The sequence below is a fragment of the Ammodytes marinus genome, assembly GCF_949987685.1.
Source record: "Ammodytes marinus genome assembly, chromosome: 4".
Lineage (NCBI taxonomy): Eukaryota > Metazoa > Chordata > Actinopteri > Uranoscopiformes > Ammodytidae > Ammodytes > Ammodytes marinus.
Window position 1 is genome coordinate 10,512,587 of NC_137233.1, and position 15,386 is coordinate 10,527,972.

At 42.0% G+C, this 15,386-nt stretch overlaps 1 protein-coding gene across 1 annotated transcript in view; it reads left to right on the forward strand.

Annotated features, from left to right (window-relative positions):
• Window positions 1–300: 300 nt before the first annotated feature.
• tafa3a (TAFA chemokine like family member 3a) overlaps window positions 301–15,386 on the forward strand; it is a 78,233-nt gene continuing 63,147 nt past the window's right edge. Inside the window, exon 1 of the mRNA XM_080025525.1 lies at window positions 301–725. The gene's annotated coding sequence lies outside the window, so the exon portion shown is untranslated. The remainder of the gene's footprint in view (window positions 726–15,386) is intronic.

The following is a 15,386-nucleotide window of genomic DNA, read 5'->3' on the forward strand; positions in this document are numbered from 1 at the left end:
GCCACGGGCAATGTTGGAGATCTATAGAGCCATTTGTGATACCATTAAGGAACATTTATGCTGCTGTGGATAGTGCACTGGTGTCATCAAGAAAGCACAACCATCCAGTTATATTATCATCATCTAAAGCTTGGTGATGAATAACGTCCGCACTACTTTATGTTCACACAGACGTCCACAGGATGGCGCTAAACCACCAGCGCAACCGGGATGAGACCGGCTGCTCTGTCATCAGGCAGACGGACACCTCCAATCCATTTCTCTGACTGCGCGGGGACGCTACCAAAACCTTAAGCTAAACCAAACTGCAACCACAATCTGGAAGGAGGATTGCATTCACATATAAAAAATGATCACCATCATCATGCGTGAATCCAGAAACTATGAGTGACGGTCCGGCGTGGTGTCCAGCTGCTGTGGCGCTCTGGCGGATGGGAAGTTGTGAGTCAGAGGCTGGAGAGTACCAGCAACTTTTATAGACTTTAGAAGAGAAGTCCAACGCCTGCAAGTAGCCACCAGCCCCACATTCAGACTTCTTTGACTCGGGGATTGTTCTTCGGGAGAGCTTTGACATAAGACATTTTAGTTTTTTTTTAAAGGTTATGCGTTGCCGAACGCGTGTCTTGAAACGGCGAGGAAATGGCACATTTCTGGGTTTTGTGCTTGACAATGGAGAATAAATGAAAGGGACGTTTCAAGGGGATTAACTGACAGCACAACGACAGGTAGGCTGACACGCGCTGAGAATGTCATGTTTGTACTCATGTGTCATGAACTGTGTAATATGTGTGTGTTTGGCTTTCACGGCGTTGAATTGGACGGAAAACAGCGAAGTCAAACAATTTCATACAGTGGATTTCTAAAGCCTCGCAGCTCACGCGCGCGACTGCGAAATAACCGTGCAACTGAACCTATGAATAAAGTCAGAGCATCGATTAGGTTATTGATCGTTTCCAGTATGATACATACTTGGTAACTTGTGAGTCGCCAGCACCACACTTACTAGCAAAACTAATGGGTAGAGGTGGCATGCAGGTGCGGGTGTAGCTGTGGGCTGGGAAATCGTACTGTCATGATTAAGATATGATCAGATCTGTGCGGCAACATGAGATCACATTTGACCGCTCACTGAAAGGACTCCCCATTGCGTGCAAATGCAAAATGAAACTTTTTCGTTTTCAGAAACCCATTTAAGAGTGGTGTGTGTGGTCTCATCAGCATGCAGACCAGATCAGATTATGTGTTCATGGCTTCAGGGAAGTAGAAATTAAAATCTCCAACCAGATTAATCACTGATAAGCTTGTGAAATTCTGGCATGTGATGATCTCTCTCTCTCTCTCTCTCTCTCTCTCTCTCTCTCTCTCTCTCTCTCTCTCTCTCTCTCTCTCTCTATCTATCTATCTATCTATCTATCTATCTATCTATCTATCTATCTATCTATCTATCTATCTATCTATCTATCTATCTATCTATCTATCTATCTATCTATCTATCATACAATGCTGTTAATAACAGCTCATTTGCTGTGGTTTGCATCTTATCTGCTTTTGGAACCCCTCCTCTTGGAAAAAAAGAATGCATCATGCATCATATTTCTGTATAAGCGTTTCGATCACCTGTACCTTGGTAAAAGGTAAACCTGAACATAAAGATGTCTCCCCACAGTAAAAGCTCTCCAGCCAAGTCGAATGGCGGCGCAGAATTTGGGACCTGGAGCTAAATGTTACAGCGTCGGCTGTGTCTTCCCCATCAGTTTGATTCCCCCCTCAATTCCATGACGAGGCAGAAAAAAACTAAGCATCTTCTGCTAAGCGTCTTCTTTGTGACTTAAGAAAAGTGCATGCAGTAGTTATCTGGTTGGATTACGTCGCAAAGACATGTATGGACTCTTTAATGAGTGCTGACTCGACTTGTATTTGATGTCAAGCATGCCCCTGCACACAAACTGCAGAAATGTATGCTTTTGCTTGCACTGATGTGAATATTATTCATCTCCCCTCCATACTTCTTCTCTTTCCTTTCTTCCTGTCTCAGCCTGTCTCCTTGGTCACCTCATCTCTATCTGCCTTTCATCCCCTTGACAGGCAATGTGCGGTCAGCTGTTTTTCTTTTCTTTTTTTTGCCCTCTCAATTAGTGCTATCATCGCATTTCATCCTGCGGAATACGGTCATGGTGATAATAACCTTAGCCTCCTATTGTAGGGTGATACAATTCTGCTGTGATTAATTGAAGTCCCCTCAGAGAGTCAGAGGAGGCGTAGATCTTCCCTTTCACACACACTGACAGGCAACCCATTATATTGTTTTATAGATCGCTGTCAGTAGCCCTTGAAGCTGCCTGTGGCCCACTGTTGTTCTTGAGGCTTTTATTGTGCAGTGTTATTGGTTGGTATTGCTGACAGGTGGGAGCAAAGGCCACCCAGGGATTACTGGAGATGGGATCCCTGTGACAGTTCAGCTGTATTTGACAGTAACACTGGAAACTCGGAAAAAAGATTTGTGCGAAAAAAAACAAAGGGAATTTGTTATGGGGCTAAAGGCTCATAGTAAAGTCTGTGGCTATTAACAGCCTGCCACCATAACCTTGCCAGCCTGCACTGTGGCACGGTATTCCACAGACGAATTGTGAAACCAAAATGGTTGCTTGCACCGTTTTAGTGGCGTCAAATGTGCTGCAGCTCTGCAAAATTACCAGAATGAAGAGGTTACACAGATTAGCTTGCAATCAGTTGTGTCACTTGTGTTTGTGTTTTCAGGTTCAAGCCACCGTTACACACACACAGACGTCATTGCAAGTAACATCAGAGCCTGAGGAAGGCAGAGCGCAGAAGACTGAGGCTTTTGACAGTGTGTACTTGATGCTATGCATGAGCCACCAGGTGATTTCCAGAGGAAGAGAACACCGTGGATAAGAGGCTTGTCTCTAGTTTTAAGGAGCCACCCAAGGCAGTATTTGTGTTCTCCGCCAGCTTCCTGCTCACTCTGTCAGATCAATAGGGCATGATAGAAGAGTATGGCTTGTGTTTTGCAGGCGTGAGAGACAAAACAATGCTTTTTTTGCACTCTACGTCAAAAAAAATGCACACAGAGCCCTGTGGAAGTTGTACTACTAAGAGACTGCCAAGACCACAGCCCCCTTCCAAATGTCTCCATGAAAGACTGACATTTCTGCATTTTCTGTTGTGTGGGTGCATGTGATACAACACAGAGCCCAATGTCTCGTCACAGAGAAAATAGCACTGCAGCACCACCAGTTAACCATAACATCTTAGCTATTGCATCATGGCAGGAACTCTGTATTCACCCCAAGATCACGCCTTGCAGCTTTGGCTTAACGGAACAATAAAAAGTCAGCCATCCATCTACATGATTACACACGATTTCAGCACCCCGCCATTTGCCACTCAGCGGTGTTCATAGGCTAATGTGTTTTAGAAAGCACAGTTTTGTTCCACCTCTCAAAGCTCCTGCTCGAGCCGCTGGGGTGAATCCGTCGGGCGTTTAAAGAGAAAAATTCAAAGCCCCACCATGGCGAACCAAATGCAGCATTGTAACACTCGTGTGCAGCTCCTCCGTCATGTACAGAGGAGGGGGAGAATGCCGGGAGAGCATATCCCATGTTTTATAGATGCCATTTAAAGAAGCATGCCCAAGATGGGCTGGCTGCGATGAACTGTAACCGTTGACAAAACACCAAGACAATAAACAAACAAATTGGTTTCTAGGAAGCCAGCAGTGTCCCCTCTCACACACCCGGGCTGATCCTTGCCGATGCGGCAGGCTGTTTCTTTTCCCTCAGAGATTAGGCTGTGAAGCACAACTCCATCTCCTGTATTTATCAAAGCTGATTTGTTGTGTGCATGTTTGGTTGTGGCTGTATAACGAGTGTGTGAGGGAGAAAAGGGAGAGAGGAGAAAGAGTGTGTGCATAGTGAGTGTTTATTTGATTGATATGGGTGGGCACATCATGCATGTATTTACAGGCTTCCGCGCCTCTTATTGCTTTATCAACACTCTGTGTGTGTTTGTGTGTATATGAATTCTGTAAACTCATTGAATTATATCAGTTCCTTTTGTTATTAGCTCACTGTACATGGAGTACAGACTGTGATCCTACAGGGATCCCATCATGTAAAGTTCACCGGCTCATATCATGCATTTAAGTGACTGTAGGCAAAGCATTCGTTTTTTCATGCACTGCTACATTTTTAAATGTGTGTTTATTTGCATCCATAACATATATTCTTAAATACTAGTATAAATAAAGGGTCCAAAAACATTTTGATAAATTGTGATAAATTGCTCTTAAACTACAACTCCCAAGATGCTTTCAGGCAAGAAAAGTCCAATCAAAGATAACATTTTGTTAAGTGTGTGCCACGATTCCTCAACTGTGGCACCATTTTGTGTTAGATTATTTAGGGCAGAATAATAACCCTAACGCTATCTGGTTGATCTTCTTTGGCCCCCAAGGTTATCTCTTGACCCCCCACCCCCCATCTCAAGTTGGGAACCACTGACGTATGAAATTCTTTAGGTTTAGATTCACAATCAGATAGTTTCAATGTAATCCAACTAGATTCCCAAATCTGTTTTTGTGCTGGGATGACATATCCGATCAAACCCAACGTTTTTTAAGCACATATGCTCTTGTCTGTCCTGAACATCTGTGCACAGTGGAGGAGTCATGTGACCCAGCCTGGGAATTTCTCTAGTCAACTCTTCAAGTGCTCTGGACACTGAGGACAGTGAGGTTTGAGTGGCCTAGAGGCTCAGCACAGCTTAGGGAATCCACTCTTCCAAGGAGATGGTTTTGGGCATCAGGTTTTTCTACCAAGCCTACTCTCTCTCTCTCTCTAATCTGACGCTCTGTTCCCTTTCCTTGCAGCAGTCAGTATTTGGAAGCTTTTTCTCTCAATATCATGCCATTGTGCAGAATTCCCATCAGCTCCTTCTCCAGCAAAGCAGGAAGGAACTCAATTCTCCTAGCCCAACCAGTTGCCAAGTGGAAAGGTTAGGGAATTGCAGAAACCCACCTAAACCCTAATTCCTATCAGAGCATGGGAGCTCTCATTTTTTGTTGGCAGATTTCTCTCTCCCTCTCTCTCTTTCAATTCCTCTCTCTCTCTCTCTCTCTCTCTCTCTCTCTCTCGCCTGAGGGTCCTCAGCAATATGTTTTCTGATGTTGTTGTCAAGCTTCACCTCATGCATGTAATCATTAGACTGCAATTTGGGTACAACATTGCTATTACAGAGCCTGTATTTTTGTTCCGCCTCTTGCTATTTCTTTGTTGAGAAGACAGGCAACACTGTTGTGATCATGATTAAAAACAAACCGGACTTGATTGACCAGACTCTCCATTTGCTTTTTTTGGGGGAAAGGTGATGTTCAGACTTTTTTCTTATTCACCTTCTTATTGAAACTGGGACACTTGCCCCCCGTGGTTAGCTTATGTTGGCAGCCCTAACCCTTCTCCTGCCTCTCATCACGTTAACAATAGGAAGTGGGTTGGATTTTGTGACACAACACGGAGGAGGTCGGTCAGGTTTCTTCATCATTAGATCCCAGCAATTGGAGGGCTGAGGACTCTTTAAGACAGGGCTGCTATCTTCAAAAGAAATGTACTGGTGTCATTAAATGTATGGTGCAGATGCCAACGTCGGAGCCTTGATCTAATGTGCAAGATGAGAGCAAGAAACTGAAATCTGGGTACTTGTGTTATCTCTCCGCCATGATAGAAATAAGCTCAAGGGTAGCTGCAGTTCACGCAGTTCTCTTTCATCTGTTCAAACATGACTCCTCTATCAGTCGGTTATGTTTAAAATGTACTTGTACTAATACATAATGGATACAGTCTTGGAGGGGGCAAATGGGCACATAAGTTCTTATTTTAAAATAGTCCAAGTCCAATGAGTCCAAGCATATTATTATTTGTTACGTTATGTCGAACATATAACTGATTTTTTGTTTGCGATGACACAACATATAATTTTTTATGAAACTATGAAATCATATGGATGAAACTGTAGTCGGGCTGTAACTATGCCCTTGGCAAAATGAGTATTTTACTTGAGATTTAGTTTATCTGTATCTAGAAATAATCTCGGTTGACAGCTCTCAGTCTCGTCTTTGACAGCTGAGCTAATGTTGACGCTAATGTTAGAATTTCCCTGTCATATTCACGACTCCAGATCCAGATTGAGGTTAATAAAATAACTAAGTGCAAAGTTAAGGGATTCAAACTGTTGTTTACTGTGTACAAGCACAAGCACAGTACCAGTCTAGAAATGTTTTTGCGTTAGATCCTTGTTTCCTGACAGAATTATAACTTTACTGGTCTTCGTTCGGATAAGTTCAAATGTATGTTTCGTTCTTCCTTGTACGATTTGGAGGTATAATTTGAAAGTGTTCTAGGAAGAAATATCACTCTAACCATAGCGGAAATCAGAAAAAGGAAATCAATTTCACCCTGTTGATTATGTAAAGAACACCGCTTCATCTGACATTTTGGACGATGGGCAATTATATTTTAGTTGAGGTGGAATATCTTTCGTATGATATGCTTTAAGATCTCCCTTCTGAATGTACGCTCAAAGAAACATAAAATAATGAAATTAGATGAAAATTTGAGAAGATTTTGAATCAACCAATCTGCCTGGTAACAGGGTTTCTAAGGTATACGTGTCGCCTCGCAGATGGTATTATTCCTGCCATTGATTTCAAGGGGAGCAATACGGTACAGGGAGGCCCTCCTGACTCGGACATTTAAGTGTCATTTTTCACCATGGAGCGATCTGACTCAAAGCTTGTATAAGTCTGTGTGAAAATGTCTTCGAGCTTAACAGGCTCTTGTAGATTCCTGTAGCGTTTTTCAGTCCATCCTCTTGTGGCCACTACTGTATGCATGCGTACGGTTCAGTGAGGCTTTTCCTGTTGCAGCACATTCCTGATGCTTAGATTGATGTATTTTCTTTTTTTTTCTGCTTTTTTTTTTCACAGACCAGCATCAATTCTCAGATACAAGGCAGCATTATATGTCTTGGGATGGAAAACAATTTTGTTCTGTCTCCCTCCCTGTTCTCTTTCCTCTTGCTTGCACTCTGTCTTTACTTAACACATACGCACGCACGCACACGCACACACACACAGGAACACACACGCACACACGGCATGCGGGGTGACTAATTTCTCTTGGGCTTTGGACTTTCGGTGCGAGAGAGGGTGAGAAGGAGAAAATGAAAGAGAGATGAGAAGCAGTGGTGCACCGGCAGCTCGGAGGAAGCCACCCACATCGAAGGAGCCTGATACCAGCTCTTATCTCATCTTTTTTGGCCTCTTGTCTTTCTGTTCTGTCTCAGAAACCTGTGAAAGCCCCAGAGCGCCCAGCATGCCTGTATCCTCTTTGGGACTCCATGTCATTTTGATCACTGTTTACTCCCCCAGTTTCGGGGACTGGAGACACATCACAAGCAATGTGCTTGGTGTAGTGGTGCCTCCATCTGTGAGGAGAAATTGAGTGTGCCGTTTTTGCATTCCAATTTGAGCCGTCTTTGCTGGATTCGGTGGAACGGAACGGCTGCCAATCCGTAGGGCTTTGTTTACTCTCTGCGTCCTGCTGACAACTGGCTGCTACAAATATCAGCTGCTTCAGTGTCACACACTGTGCCCACAAACAATTTAACAGAACAAAGAACTGGGTTTGTTTTATTGGCCCCTTGTGTTTTATTAAGATGTACACATGCGTCACTTATTTTAGAGAATCAAGTTGTTTTAGACCTCACAGTCATTTAGATAACTGATTTCAATTATGGATGCATCACCAGATCAGATTTTTTCTTCATTAAAACCTTTGGTGAAGTAAAGTTTCTTTCACTGACATAAACAAAAAAAAAGTAGTTGGAAAGAAAAGGAGCTTTACACTGGGCTACTTTTGCAGACCCAGCTCTTGGCAGCAATTCAACAGGAATATTTCCTATCTGTGAGCAGGTAAATATGCACTCTTGGAAGTTCTCAGACTTTCAGACTAGTGAACTTAGGGAAGGGGAAGTCTGGCACCACTTTCTTACACTGGATGTGTAATGGATGCAACCGTATTGCGTTCAGATTGTTCCATTCTTTCACAGCTCAGTCACTAATGTTCACTAATAGCAAAAAGTCTTTAAGCTCAATCCATAAGCTGCATTGCCAATTCATACATTTCCCATTTAGAGTTGAGTTGCCAATACGTTTTGTGTTTTACAAGCTAATAGCACATATGTTATTGGAAACTTTTTAGCTGTTTTTAATTGCGGCATGCGGCAACTTGACTTACCTTCATTGTCTTTCTGCATTTTCTGAATAGTCAAATTTAAAAGAGGGAGAAATCATCCCTTCCTTAGGTGGGAGGTGACATGAAGTCCAACATCAAGATGTCTGTAAACAAATAAACATATTGACATTTCTATAGATATAGTGGTTTAAAAACAGTTTAAAGTGGCCACGCCATAAATAAATCATTCGCCGATTTTATATAGATCAGTTATAAGCCATCATAAGTACAACTCCTTGGGAAGACCCGCAATGTCTCTGGTCCCAGCCAGAACACAGGCCTTTTTAATGCAAATAATAACTGCTCCCCCCTCTATTTTCTTATCTGCCTCTCTGAAGATAATCTTAATCTTTTGGTTACCAGGTTGCAGCTGATGTGCAGATGGACTGTTTGGCCGCTTACCTGCTGGAAAATAACTGAAGAGCATCTGGACTGAAATACATTTATTAATAACTGTAGATTTAATGTCTCATTAGAAAGTGAGAATCCCATTAGCCTCATGACACTCAAGTCTGCAGTTACTAAGTAAGTCATTAACGTAATAAAGGGTCCTTCATTTATCACTTTTTGAGAAGCCCCAAATCTGCAGTTAGACATATTAGTAAAACAATCAATGCTCCAGGGTTTCCAAGACTGCAAACAATACTAACATACAACACAACAAATTAGATGCACAGTGTGACAAGAAAATAAGATGGCAGTATTGCTATATGTTAGGACCTTACCCACTGCGTTTATTGGGTACTGAGGTTTGATATAGCCTACCGTGGTGGGATGTCATTTTCTGGCTATAGTCTGAACATCGGGCTGAAATGTACCAAAGCAAAGACACGTTCACGTTTTTGCATAATGCTTCAACACAAGGCCATGATTTCCACCGTTAGTGCACAGACAGAAACACATCCACAGGACTGTCAAAGCTTTAGTGTTATTGTAGGACATGGCGTGCACTCATGTCACCCCACTAATGATGCGGCTCAGCAAGTTTTACTACTGACACTGAACACCTTTTCTGCTTCATGATTAGAGACATAATGGGGATATTTCTGCCACTGCTCCCTTCCTCCCTCTTGTACATCTCCGAACACGTCTTCCCCGGGTCCTAATTCATTTAAACATTTAAAACAGGGACCTCAATTATTCATGTCCCCCAGTCGTCTGTGCTCTAGCCTGGCCTCCCGCGCCACCCCGGTACAGAGTGTGTGTGGATGGACACATTCCCAGGCTGCTCATTAATTGATGCCTCAGTTGACGCCAGAGGTCTAATGCACTCTCACACTCCGCCTGCTTTCCCTGCCAATCCAGCATGTCGTCTCTTCCCCTCTCTCACACGGAGAGGGTGTGAGGAGTTTTTGCAGAAATGTGATGGAAGTTGCGCTAAAAAGGCTAAAAGTGTGTCTTCTATCATCACCCCACTGGCCCCTGCTAAAAGGAAAGACTATGTCAGACAAGGGGTTGGATGAGAAGAAAAAACTCAGTTCATGGTCGGATCACTGGGGTCAAGACTGTTCTCGGTGGACAAAGTCCATTACTCTTAACTTCTGTACAGTTTGCGTTGTTTCTTAAGAACCGGGCCCCGGTATTCTCCACCATTCAGCCCAGCACATGGGCAGCGGTTACCTCACTCAGCCGTCTGTAGCCGAAGAGATGGTTCAATGAGTTCAACACACTCAACATTCACCACAGGGAACGCAAGTTAGGTAATTAGGAACCGCAGAAAGGCAAGAAATAAGTACACCAAGAGCAAAATAATGAGTTATATAATTATCATTATAAGGATTTTTTTCCACCCACCAATCTTGTAAAACAAAGCAATATCATTTCACAGCAAGAGCTAGAAAGAAATGAACGAACAAATCTTCAGAAAGTAGCCACAGTCCTAGCAACTACTCACCTGCAACACTGACGAAAGCTCTTGTCTTGTCAGCGTTTATATGTTACTAAACAAACCGTCTGTAACTGAAATGGAAGCAAAAGCAATACATTAACATTAAACAGTGTCACACACTCAGTCGAGCACCGTGTGACAAAGTTTAGCTAGCAGCGCGGGGTTGACTGAATGTTTTACCCTCAGGGCTTACCGCAGGGGTTTAGGTGAAGTAACAAGTTATATTACTGTTTTAAACAGTTTACTCTTAAACAGTCGTTTTTTGTGTAAAAAGAAATCTTCCTTGCAAGTTATGTGGTTAAGTTCAAGTTGTGTTTTTCACATATTAGCAACAAATAAAAATAGCGATAAGCTATGTGATAAAAACAGTTTTTAATTTCTGTAGCTTAATATTGCTTGTTGCACCTGTCCTACTCTATTTGCGTTAATTCTTGTGAGGATTCTGTTAAGAAGGTACTATATGTAAAGTTGATGAACAGTTATATATATATACACTCAACAAAAATATAAACGCAACACTTTTGTTTTTGCTCCCATTTTTCATGAGATGGACTTAAAGATCTAAAATTCATTCCAGATACACAATATTACCATTTCTCTCAAACATTGTTCACAAATCTGTCTAAATGTGTGATAGTGAGCACTTCTGCTTTGCTAAGATAATCCATCCCACCTCACAGGTGTGCCACATCAAGATGCTGATCTGACATCATGATTAGTGCACAGGTGTGCCTTAGACTGTCCACAATAAAAGGCCACCCTGAAATGTGCAGTTTTGTCTCACAGCAAAATGCCACAGATGCCACAAGCATTGAGGGAGCGTGCAATTGGCATGCTGACAGCAGGAATGTCAACCAGATCTGTTGCTCGTGCATTGAATGTTCATTTCTCCACCATAAGCCGTCTCCAAAGGCGTTTCAGAGAATATGGCAGTACATCCAACCGGCCTCACAACCGCAGACCACGTGTAACCACACCAGCCCAGGACCTCCACATCCAGCAGGTTCACCTCCAAGATCGTCTGAGACCAGCCACTGAGACAGCTGCTGAAACAATTGGTTTGCATAACCAAACAATTTCTGCACAAACTGTCAGAAACCATCTCAGGGAAGCTCAACTGCATGCTCATCGTCCTCATCGGGGTCTTGACCTGACTGCAGCTCGTCGCCGTAACAGACTTGAGTGGGCAAATGCTCACATTCGATGGCGTCTGGCACGTTGGAAAGGTGTTCTCTTCATGGATGAATCTCGGTTTACATTGTTCAGGGCAGATGGCAGACAGCGTGTGTGGCGTCGTGTGGGTGAGCGCTTTGCTGATGTCAATGTTGTGGATCGAGTGGCCCATGGTGGTGGTGGGGTTATGGTATGGGCAGGCATCTGTTATGGACGAAGAACACAGGTGCATTGTATTGATGGCATTTTGAATGCACAGAGATACTGTGATGAGATCCTGAGGCCCATTGTTGTGCCATACATCCATGAACATCACCTCACGTTTCAGCAAGATAATGCACGGCCCCATGTTGCAAGGATCTGTACACAATTCTTGGAAGCTGAAAATGTCCCAGTTCTTGCATGGCCAGCATACTCACCGGACATGTCACCCATTGAGCATGTTTGGGATGTGCTTGACCGGCGTATACGACAGAGTGCACCACTTCCCACTAATATCCAGCAACTTTGCACAGCCATTGAAGAGGAGTGGACCAACATTCCACAGGCCACAATTGACAATCTGATAAACTCTATGCGAAGAAGATGTGTTGCACTGCATGAGGCAAATGGTGGTCACACCAGATACTGACTGGTTCTGAGTCCCCAGACCCCCAATAAAGCAAAAAAATTCACATTTCAGAGTGGCCTTTTATTGTGGACAGTCTAAGGCACACCTGTGCACTAATCATGATGTCAGATCAGCATCTTGATGTGGCACACCTGTGAGGTGGGATGGATTATCTCAGCAAAGCAGAAGTGCTCACTATCACACATTTAGACAGATTTGTGAACAATGTTTGAGAGAAATGGTAATATTGTGTATCTGGAATGAATTTTTAGATCTTTAAGTCCATCTCATGAAAAATGGGAGCAAAAACAAAAGTGTTGCGTTTATATTTTTGTTGAGTGTATATATATATATATATATATATAGAACAGTAATTTGTTGTGGGTTTGGGATGAGGCTGTGTGGTGCTGAGTGTGCTGAGTGTGATGTTCCACCGCTGGTGTAAACTAATGTGTGGGTAGGCGCACTAATTGGAAAAAAAATTAACAAGTAGAATCAATGCAATTAACACAGTAAATGCAGTAAATCGGATTTCATAAGTTGTGAGCCTGTTGTAGCCTGCAGCTTAATATATTGGGAAGAATAATGAAACATAGATTGCTTTACTTCCACTCAATACCGCTTTAGCATGCCCTGCACTCTTGCTGAAAAGGGTGCACTGCACTGTTAAGTACATTCACATGTCTCCACCTGATACTGAAGCAGCATAGCACTAGAACTTCCCAGCACTATACTCTCAAAACTTTGGCACCGTTTGCATATTATGAGTTGCCAGTGCTTTAACCAATTATGTTTCGTCCTTATACAGTTTAATTTGAATAGTTTTGGAGGCCTGACAGATAGATACAACTAGTACATATAGCTGCACATGACATAAAAAAAGAAAATGTTTCATAAAGTTCTGAAATAGAGGAATTCAAAGGTCGGTTGTATGTTACAATTGAGGTTTCTGTATGTCATTATTAGGTTAATTTAGTATGATTTCAGCTGTCACGACAGTATGTGCTTCATCTGCTTTTAGGATTAGATGGATGGATTTGCTTCAGGGAATTTCTGTTTTGATTGCTAATGCTTGATCTGATTAACGAGCTGTAGAAAATAAAAAGGAGTCTTGACTATTAAGCGCTTTTTTTTCTCCTAAAATACCAAGCCTGCAGTAAAAAGGGGCCTGCCATGGATGCCTGAATGCCAACCAGACCACTGTATTAGAACTGTGCAATAAATCAATTGAGGAAATATAGAGGCAATTATTTTGTCTCCCACATTCGCTGACAAAGTATCCGCTTAACGAGCCAAGGAAAAAAAAGATAGAATTAAACAAAAGGAAGAAAAATTTTTCCACTGTGTTGTTTCAGGACTGCTGTTATTGATTTGCTGAAACATACAGTAAACCGATTATTTTGTGTGTGGTAGGAATCAGAAAAGTTTCAAATGTATGGTCAGGGCAGATTCAACGTGAGTGTTTTTTTTTATGTCGCCATTATAGTTAGTGCTTTGTAACGGGTCTTTTGGGTGCATCAGTCATTTACAGTATATCTGTGTTCATGTAAATCTTTTAAAAGTCTGTTTTTTCGGTGTACAATTAGGTCTATTATACTTGAGTCAGTTGAGTACACTTGAGGTGAATAACGTTCGTCACTGAATTGTCCTGGTGTTGTAAACTTCACACATCTGCTACTGAAATACTGTGACTAACTGAAACTCTTAAGAATTATTTCCCCCGAATCAATCAATTCTACACATTATGATTTATGAGTTCGACCCACCACCATAAAATCCTCCTCATCAGTATCTTTTTACGAATCCAAATGAATTTCTGATTGATTCCATCCCTCATTTTCTGTCATTAACTTTGTGAGTTCTGCCATTGACTCCCTAGTCGGATCTCAGGAGATCATTACGCTCCCAGGTCTCTCATGCAGAGCTTTTTAGCCTCTTATTTTCCCATCAAATGAGGTGTGCAAAGATCAGCTGTAAGCCATCAGCAACAGAGGCCAAACGGAAGGGTAATAATATACAAAGATGCACAGCTGCAATCTATACATTTGCATTTTGGCAACAAACTCAAACCTCATAATCCTGGGGATAATTATAAAGGGCACATTTCCCTACTGTATGGCCCCTTTATCCGCAAATGAGGCCTATAAAAAGTGAGGGAGAGAGGGGGTGGAAGAGAGTATGAGTTGATGGCTTGACAGTTAACAGTTTGCGGAGCACCATAGAATTAATGGTGCGAGACTTGACAGACAGTGATTTTGTATTAAGATATGGCATATCTTGCCCTGAAGGCCCCTTGGGCACCACTATAGACTACAGAGTTGGACACTGACTTGGACATTTGCATTACAGCGAGGGTTGCGAAGCCGGAGAACACTCGGCTACATATAGAGCATGTCCTTTCCAAAGAGCATGTTCTGAGACACAAGTGTAAGAATCTGACAGAATATTATCCTGACCGCTGTGAGGAGAAGAATAAATCCTCGCTGAAAAGGGAAGAAAATGAGACGGTTCTGGCTCACTGCTAATGAACTGTGATATCGTATAGAAGCTGTCTCTTTCATCTCCTCGGAAAAAAAATAAAATAAAAAATTAAAGGACTACAGGGATGGTATAGTCTATATGTCTCTTGTCTTCATTGATAAAGAAAGGCTAATTCATTCCACATTTTAGCCTCCTGCTACATCACAGCAAACAACTGGGTCAAAACCTGGCTCTTAACAATAAGACAAACCCCCATGAAATCAAACGTCCAAATTCCTGGTTTAACTTTCACATATTGCACTTGTGTAGTTGTGATTACGAACACTCACTCCTTATATTACAAGTTTGCTTACTGTCTGTTTTAACCTCCAAATTAATTACGGGTGTCTCGCTGTTGGATTTGAGAATCATTGTTCTACCAATCTATTATATTAGGGCTTCAAGAAAATATATATTTCTGCAATCATTGTAGACGGAATATAAGAAATATCAATTGTCAGACATGATGTACCAGCAAGTGGCATCAATGGCAAGTGATATATCCGTCCTGTCAGTCATTTTTAGTTGACACAGGAGCTGTGGTATAAGATGCTAAGAGCACTTTACTTCAAAAACTTCAAAGACAAATTTAGATTTAAGAGTTTTTAGTTTTTACGAGTCAACTGCTGCATTAATCTCTTCCATGCTTGATGACATTTTTCTGTTGCCATTTTGTATATATGTAGCTAGGTATGAAGCATGCACAAAAATAGCATTAATTTCACCGCATTACTGACTATCCACAATTTTGATTAAGGCAGCTTAACTAACATGAAGATTTACATTAAATACATACAAATATATATAACCCTATCTCACGACCTCTCTACTTCTATAATCTTCTCTCACATTTCAAGATATCTTCATTTAGACTATTTTGTTTTAA